The sequence below is a fragment of the Ixodes scapularis genome, unplaced genomic scaffold (genome assembly GCF_016920785.2).
Source record: "Ixodes scapularis isolate PalLabHiFi unplaced genomic scaffold, ASM1692078v2 PGA_scaffold4__175_contigs__length_147842914, whole genome shotgun sequence".
Lineage (NCBI taxonomy): Eukaryota > Metazoa > Arthropoda > Arachnida > Ixodida > Ixodidae > Ixodes > Ixodes scapularis.
The window spans coordinates 85,242,981-85,252,499 of NW_024609879.1; positions in this window are offsets into that span (position 1 = coordinate 85,242,981).

Genomic DNA, 9,519 nt, shown 5'->3' on the forward strand with positions numbered 1-9,519 from the left:
AGACTTCTACACATTGTTCGAAGAAACTAATAGATCACAATTACAACTACTCTTGGTTACAAAGTGTTAAATTAGATTACTTGATGACTTGAGAAGAAAAGTAATTGGACGTTGCTTGAAAAAAGTAACAGTTACTTTTCCGATTGCCTAAGACATCCGAAACGGCAGGCTTTTCTACCTGTTCAAAAACGGGTCTTTTGTTGGATTCGAATCACCGAATTATAAACTAATCTAATGAATCCACCAGTTTCGGTAAACCATTCGCCTGTCGGCGACTTGGCTCGTGGATACCTTGATAGGAAGAGGTGTACATATAAAGGCAGAGCCATTCATACTGGGAGAGTTTTGCCAATGGGTGGAGCTTGCTACCCTCTAGAACCAGCGGATTTCGCGATAACACAAAATGGCGTTACTTCTTTCTCTTCTTTATTTCTGAGAAATCGCATAGAGTTCCTTGGAGTCGGAGCCAGAAAATGGCGGACGGAAGTAGTTGTCAGACTACGCTGCGGACGGAAGTAGTTGTCAGACTACGCTGCTGTGGTTGCCAGACTGTCTTTAAGAAGGTTAAACTCTCTTAGTATAAACGGCTCTGTATAAAGGGAACCATAGGAAGGAGAGAGAAAAAAAAACATGTGAACGGTTATAAATTATTGTATTGCTTCCAAAAGCAATCAAATTACTCTTAAACTTACTTTCTAATAAATAGATTCAACTGATCACAAATTTATTCCAAAAAGTAATCAATTAATTTTATTACTTGTAATGAGTATACTGTGCAAGTCTGTTTCTTGGCCGCCCTAGAGACCGCACCTCGAGATCGAGTTTCGGGGGACTCTTCTTCTTTATCAAATGACAAAAAAGAAATTGGAGATGTTGGCCGCCGTGAAGGCATGGCCGGCTACTCAATCGTCTGCGACTCAATCGTCTGCGTCGGAGCATGATGTTAACAATGTCAGTGATGCTGTTCTAATTTTCCGAAGTAACGGAGCTACGCTTTTAAATTACACTAAGTAAAATACACATGTAAACTATACCTTCGACGAAAATATGAGCTCTCTACTTGCAGGTGTCTATTTTTACGGCCCGTTTTACAGCAAGCACCTCCATTTGTGACTCCCTAGGTATACTGCTCCCCGTAGCCTACACTGGCCGTTCATTTGGCTCTGCCTGGCTCGGCCGCCTTTAGCTGCACTCTAAAAAAAAAGGGTATCACCTTACACCCTTTTGTCCCATATAATACACCCCAAAACTTCATTTCGACGTACAGCGCCCTAGAGTCGAACATACGACACGAAATTTTACCAGGGGCTTGATAACGGTGTAATATAACTTATTAAATTGCTAAAGCACGCATCAAAGACCAAAGAAAGAAAACACGGAGCTTTTGCAGTGCGGCCAAGAAAACTCCGATAATTTTTTTTGTAGTCAATAATACGTACATCAACTGTCTTAATGAGTTGTACCACACAGCTATCAAGCCCCTCGTAAACTTTGGGGCCGCCTGTTCGATTATGGGGCGCTGTACGTCGAATTGAAGTTTTGGGGTGTATTATATGGGACAAGGGGTGTAATAATACACCTTTTTTTCTGAGAGTGTGGGGGATGCTCGCCACCGTAAGTTCCACAATTAACCAAAATGGGTTCGTTAACGTTTTAAATAGTAATTTTATGAATCATGTTGTAATGCCTTTTTTTCTTAAGGAATCAATTATTTATTTATCAGAGGTCCCATTCCTTTCAAATGCCTTCCAAAAGAAGGCAGCAGGTTTTGAGATAATTATTAGTCACTTTTTCCCGCCCGATTCCGAAACTGAACCCAGAAAGAGCGCCCAGGAGTCCTGCCCACAATGACGCGTAAAAGAGTGACGTAGTTGTTTCGGGCACCTCGTTGTTATCTTGGCAGCTGGCCCCTGGTGAATCAAAAGCGAATATGGGCGTCCAGCATTAACCAGGCGCAGTAGCCACTCCTTGCCCCACCGCAACGTCTAACGTCGCGTTTTCGTGCTTTTGGGGCGGCCACAGACCCATCACCCCACGACGCTGTCGACGCCATGAAAGAGCGTCAGGCGACAGGCCACACCGCCTCTCTTATTGCCTGTTTGCTGGGGACATCTATCGACAATATTTGGCACCATTCGGACGCGGTTACTAAATTGACGCAGCGCAACAAAAGCTTGCACCATGAAACTTTAGTGCTGGAGGCTCATGGGTCATTCTTCTACGCCTCACTGCACACAGGGCTAAAGGCTCTTTTTCCATATAAAATTTTGCAATAAAAAAAAAACGCGAAGATTGATTACCGGATTTTTATAGCATGGTCCTTCTTTGTAAAAAATGTATATAAATTAGTTTTGCCTATGACGGTAATTGCCATTGATACGGCAACTAGCGCATGGCCCACCAAACCAGCAATAGAAAAGTTAATCGCCAGCTTTTAGTTAACAAGTCTACTGATCGTGATGTATCCTTTAATCTCATGTGCCCCCAACCCGGTTACGATGCAGTGGAGGTCATTTAAAAAAAATATACTAATTAATAAACATCAAGTATATTCGCCCAATGGAATTTCTTCTTACCAGTGAGGTAGTGCGATTATGGCAGTGTACACGCACACAACACACTTTGTACGTTTTTTAAACGAGCTAATTAGCGTACTTCTAATCCGGAGTTATCTTTCCTTTCCTCGGCTTCGTAGAGCAGAGCTGCAAAAAAAAAAAAAGGATACTTTGAAAGTTTTTTTTTTTTTTTTTTAATATAAACATGCATAATACACCTTAATTCCCAAGGTGACCCGGAACAGAACCAACCTGTCCAGCAGAGAGCTTCACCATTATCTATCCGAAAAAAACCTCCCCTTAAAAAAAAATATATATATATATATATATATAAGTATATATAGAATTTTTTGCTTATTAATGCACGTACCTCAAACTACAGGAACACTGAAAGTGAAAAATTAATGTTTGCAGATTGGCGTCATAAACCCCAGCGGACGATTATAAAAGAATTAATTGGTGGCTTTATTAACATAAATTCGCTAATTATATTTTCAACTATTTTTCTTTGCTAGAATGTTTTAATTGGCTGTGTAGCTTCCCGTTAATGTACGCCGATAAGTGTTAGATTTTGGGAAAAAAACTTAACGCCCAAATTTTGGTAATTTGCGACCTAATAACTCGAAGTGAAAAAACATTATTTTTCTAAACTCTAATAACTAGGCTGGCCTATTAACTGCGGGCTAGAAAAAAAAAAGAAAAACAAACAGAATTCAAGGATGCCATTCAATAAACGTTCTTAAAGGGAAGTTGAAGCGGATTTGAATTTGATTAAAAATACTTAAATTTTTTCATTTCGACTTCAAGCATCACGAATATCACGAAAAGTAGGCTATTTCATGCCGGTATTGCCCCAAAAGACGCATTCGAAGTTGCAGGGAAACCACGCCCCTCCGCGGCAGCGAGAGAGGGGAGTAAAAGGAGAGGGGGAAACATGACGTCACGAAAGGGCCCTCGTGCCGCGTGCTCCTCGGCTCGCACCAGCGTCGGGCGTCGTCGGTACTGAGCTAGTTGCTGACTCGTGCTTCTGAAGGATGCCGAGTCACTCCGTCTCAATCCAACCGTGCAGTACAGCCAAAGCTACAGGGGAGAGAGCGTACGCCAACCTGTTCAAGAGGATAGAAATGCATACATGCGCAAGTTACTAAAAAAAAAAGTAAATAAGTCAAGTTACTGAGTATTTGCCTCAAAGGTAATTTGAGTGGAGTAGAAATTACTCAAATGGAAACTAATTGACCAAATTACTCACTACCGTAAAAAAGTAGCGAATTACTTTTGAAGTTGTTTTTTTTTTTATTTTTTTACGCTAACAAGGAAGTACATAGGTTTGATCCGTTAGCGAAATTCCGCAAGCCGAATATAAATCGGCTTGTGTTTTCACAGAAATGCTTTAATAGTCGGTTCTGCTGCTGTTCGCCTAATTGTTTCGTACTTTATTTTCTTTTTGGTCAGTGATGTACTGCGGATGTATCATTTCTCCTTTGAGGTTTAGAACTGCCTGTGCTTCATTTTGCAGACATTGTTTACTTGTTTACAGTGTTGCATAAAGTACGACTGAAAACTACTTGGAAGTACAAAGTAAATGAGAGGTTATGTACTTCAAGTAGTAAGTGCAATGTACTTGAAGTACTATAAATACAATGTACTTTCAAAGTATAAGGTAGAATTATTTTTAACACAATCGTTCAGATTGGCCTTTCATCCCCTAAAAACGTTTTTTTTTTTCTTTTTTCGACTGGTATGAATTGCTTTATGGGAAATGGGAGGTGCATCAGTGTTCGTTTTTTGGAAAAGCCAGCAAAATCGGAGGTGCATCACTTTTATGTGTTTTTGTTTCGGAAACGGCGGTAAAAATGTGGAGTCCCTAGAGAGTAATTGTTTTATTCTTGCTGACGAACTATTTAACACAATCAACTTATAAGGCACTTATTTGTATCGGTATTATAGCCGCCACCACTTCACTGAGAGAAATGACCAGATGACGTCTCGAAAGACAGCACAAACAATACAGGAGCACCGGAGCTTCAGAGTGGGTGCTGCACTTCGTTACCTCCTTTGGGTGAGAATGCAGTGTGTACACCTCCTGTAGTGGACGAGAGTTCCTACGTTGAGGAGAAGCGGGGACAAGCCCTTTTTTCAAGAGCCTCAAGTCTTCTTGAGCTTCGGGACACCAAGAAACGCCAAGTCTTCGGCGCTAATTCCGCAGCTACTCGGTCTCATTTGCGACGTGTCTGTCCGCTCCCCGCGCCACGTGGCAGAATTCTTGCAGTAGGGGACCCGCGAAAATTTTAAGGAGTTTCGAACCGTTCCAACTCCTACCCTCCCTCACCCCCTAGCCTACACGACATCTTTTCCCCTCTTTGCAGATATCCAGCTGATCTTCCTACACATCTCTTTTTGCGCAGGAACGTTCGGTTATGAGCAAACCTACCACTATTATTCGAAAGTAATTTGTAATTTGAGAAAAAGTTACTCGGAAAGCGTAAATCAACTAAAATACTAATTACCGACATCAAGGTTTAATTGAAAGTTACAGAACTACCAAGAGAAGTAGTTAAACTACAGTAACTTGAGTAGAGCAGTTGAACTACGTACAAGTCTAGGGAAAGGTAGAACGGGAGAGAAGAAGTGGGATATCCCCGTTCCTTCTTTTTCTGCCGCTTCAACAGGTCGGGATACAATATCTCTCGTCTAGCTTTGGCTGTGCTGCACGGTTTTAGTGAGACGGATTATGGGAAGATACATAAAAAGAAAGAGAGAGAGAGTGTAAGATTTGAAAGGAAAAACAGACTACTGGACTAGCAACCATTTACTGAAGATCTTCTTTAACACCCACTAGTTGAATATCACGGATCGAACGGGTGTGAAAGAAAAAGAGGTCTATCTTCAGTAAATGGTTGCTATAGTCAGTTGCAGGCTAAGAATAGTTTTCGAGGGAAACGAAGCCTGGGTAGGAGGAAGCAGACAGAACGCTGAAGAGAGGAGGGGCTTTCCTCCTCTCCTCTCCAGCATTCCGTTTTCTTCCTCCTCCCCAGTCATCTTTGCCCTCGAAAACTTTTTTTTGAACCTGTAACTGACTATAGTACAGCAGTTCCAAACATCTTTCTACAGAAGATTGAGGCACCTCGGCGAATCCGAGGAGCTTACGCGAAGCGGACACGGAACGTGGTGAGGATTTCCAGTTGATAGTTGAGCGAAAGACGCAATTAGAATCGCGCCTGCTCTTTTTATGACGTCACGGCTAGACTAACCAACCACGTTCAACGGCGGCGACCAATTGCATGTTGTTTTCCGACTTAATTTACGTTTAGCGTCGTTTTGAGGACAAATGATGGTAATATTCAGATTCCCCGGGAAAAACTACAAAAAAAAAAAAGCATTGAATCATTTTTTAAACCGTTTCAGGTTTCTTTTTAATTAGGTAGTTAGCACATTCTGGTTAATTAAGCCAGTAATTTTATTTGTAGACTCGTGCCCTGACATCCGCCGCGGTCTTTAACGTTATTCTGCAGGAATAATTACTTTACTTCCAGTGTTCCTTTTCTTTAAAATAACTGCCGTCTTAAAAATAAATCTTTATATATATGAATGCAGAGTTGTTTTAACAGCATCTTCATGAGGAGCGAGCAAACGTATTAAATCCGATAATTACTTTCGACGAGCGTTAATAACGAATGAACCCAAAGTGGTGCACACAACAGACCTGTCGTCTTTTTTGTGTCGTTTATAAGCACTCTACTCTTCTAATCCGTACTTCAATTAGGCAGCTCTCGTCGCCTCTCTTGTGTCGTACAGCCACTCGCCGACGAGGATGAGTGAACTGCGTTGAAAGAACCAGCCACGGCAATTTGCTTTTCCGCTTCCGAGGTTTCGTGCATTAACGCACTTATCTTCTAAAAAAAAAAAAAAAAAAAAGTCATTTTAAACGTGTCTTTTATCGTCCACTCAGTCTCGGTACTCATAAATCATTTAAAAAAATTAATAAAGACGCGGTGTTCGCCGTAAACACGACCTGCCGCAAAGATGTCCGCAGACAGCGTTTGTATGGCTGATGTGACAGGACCGGCAAGCAAGGAACAAACACACATTGGACACCGTCTAAAGACTGTCTTCTGTAAAGGGCGTATTAGCGGTGGGACCACGGCTTTAAAGGTTCACAGTATATAACATGCACGCTTTGTTCAACAAACACTAAATGTTTTTTGTTTTCTTTCACGTAAGAATTCAGGAGAGCTTTGGTCGCCCCTACAGAGTCACACAGATACCACAGGCACACGGTAAAATTGAAAGGCATTTCCATCGAACGACATGAACTAATGAACCCTTCAGCGCATTCCACTCCTGGCGGAGTGCGTGCGAACGCACGCCTGACGCTCACAGTCAGAATCGCGCGCTGATCTTTGCCGATCGGTTAATGCCGGTCGATGTAGCTGATATAAGCTCCTAAAAAAAGAAAAACAAACTAATCTTGGGTGGGACAACACTTTGCCCCGTCTATAGCTGCTGAAAGGGGCGCTCAAGTGGATTCCGAGGTCGTCTATTTATGGTGATAACTGGATCTGCGTGTTCTGAGCATCATAAATAAAAAAAAAAAAATCCAAATGTACACTTTTGGGTGGCCGATTCCCCTATTAAAAATGTAATCAGAAATTGGGACAGGACCCTTTTTCTGCGCCTTGTTTGAGCAGACACCAGAGGGCGCCATCGGACGTCGCTTTCGAGCACTAGTTGCTGTATTACGTCTCCTACACTCTAAGAAACGCCTGCGGGTCTACTTACCCGCAAAACATTTAAAGGGCCAATGTCTGCTACCTACGAAATCAACTCAGCAAATGATGAGGCGGGACATCCGTTTATACCTAAAAATGAAATCTGCGTTGTGGCATTACTCAATGCAAAACATCATACTTGCATTGCCTAATGCCACACCGCAGACTTACTTTTGAGGTCTAAATGGATGTTGCGCCTCATCATTTGCTGAGTTGATTTCGTAGATCGCAGAGAGTGGCTCTTTGAGTGTTTTGCAGGTAGGTAGACGCGCAGCCATTTTTTAGAGTGCACGCCCAAAGATTCGACATTTTTGCCAAAATATAACGCACAACGCGCCTAAAAAGAGCATTAAGAGTAACGTTCGGAATCTCCACGCAATATAACTATTTTAATTGATCAAATTGTATGGAGGTGGTGGGGACCCGAAGATGGCCACTCCGAGGAAAAATAGTGCCCGTGTATGTCTATTCCCTACGAGTTTACGAGGGAGTCTTGCCGTCTCAAACCGGTCATTTTAATTGTTTAAAACATAAGAAACAAAGTGCCATCAAACACAAGCTTATACAAAAGAGCAGGATAGTGTCCATTTAAAAGGCAGAGCAACGATTTTTGTACTTTGCGCAAATGCCACTATAGAATAAATACCTGACGTTTATAACCTGAGTAGGATTCCGTATTTTCGAAGTTAATTTTTCGTCAAATTCCAAAGATGTTTTTCGGACATGTTGAAATAACCTGAGACTGGGGTAGAGCAGAAGCATCAAAGCGTAGAAGGGACAGAAAATAGACAGGACGACGTCTATTTTCTGTCCCTTCTACGTTTTGATGCTTCTTCTCTACCCCAGTCTCAGGTTAATTCAACATGGTTAATATTCACCAGCTCGCCTGCACCCTTACGATTTTTTCTATGTTTTTCGGAGTATATATATTTTTTTTACCTCCAATTAGGAGTTTATCGGATTTTTGTATTTTTTATTATTCCCTATTCTCGGAAATTGTGAGTTTAATTTCGCATTGGTTTCTATTAATATAAGTAAATGAATAATATCCGGGTGTAAAAGTATTCTAGCTGAAATAAATAAAACGCACTTGCATCAATTAATATTTCTTTAGCTGGGTTTGGCGTTTGCGCCATTGCCATTGACATTACTAATTTATCCCACGACAAATGTTGCACGCTAGTGTTGCCTCAATAAACGTCGATAGCTTAAAGTCAATAAACTCCCGGAGGCAGTCGCTGAGAAACTCGTATTCATCCCATCCTATTCCATCAAGCTACCCCACGGCCACGCGACGTGGAGTGGAAAAGGATGCAATAGAGAAGCTTCAACTTCCCTTCTTCCCCATTTGATGCAACCTTCATGGTCCATAGCGTTCACTATTACAAAAACCCAATTTCTCCTTCTGAAGCACAAATAGTATGGCCCAAACTGGAAACCAGAACGGTGGCTTTTGTCGTGAAGTACAATGACCTGTTGTCCTGAATGAACCACGTCGAGATAAACCGTAAGACTCCTTTGACAAGGGTACGAGATTTCAACGATAAGTGGGGTGGCATTTTCTCAGGACCATTGACCCCGTGCGCTGACCAAGCTTAAAGGGGTCATAAAACGATATCGGGTTGGAATGTTCACGACCTTGCAGAGGCGTACAGGCCCTAATCCGGCCCAGATATAGACTTGCACAAACCGCCACTGATTCTGAAACTTCTTTGTCGCGGTGAAATTGCGCGGATAAAAGGGGATTATATCTTTCAGTCTTGCCTTCGCAAAGCTAGATGACGTAATTGTGGGATCGAGACCACCCGCCTGACGAAAGTCGAGTGCGGCTCATGGATCGGACACGAGAACTGCGTGAGCACTCGGCTTCGGCTCGTAACAATCAATGCCTCGGCGGACACTTGGGTAGTGGCTCGTGTGCAACCACTGCGGTGTGTAGAATAGTCGAACGCTATCAATGCGTGGACTCAGCATGCGTATTCTACTTTGTCAACCCCAGCGCGTGGCTATAACTAACGTTGGTGGCATATAGGATATAAGCACAAGACCTCGTGGACGCTTGTTTCGGCTCCGAGTAGAGGGGATAAACGATGCTCATATTTCTCGAATTGTTTTGGCGACCATTGCCATTTCCTATAGTCCGTTGCAACCTAAGACCGAAGGGCGAGGGTAAGACGGGCCGGGGAGGAGCAAGC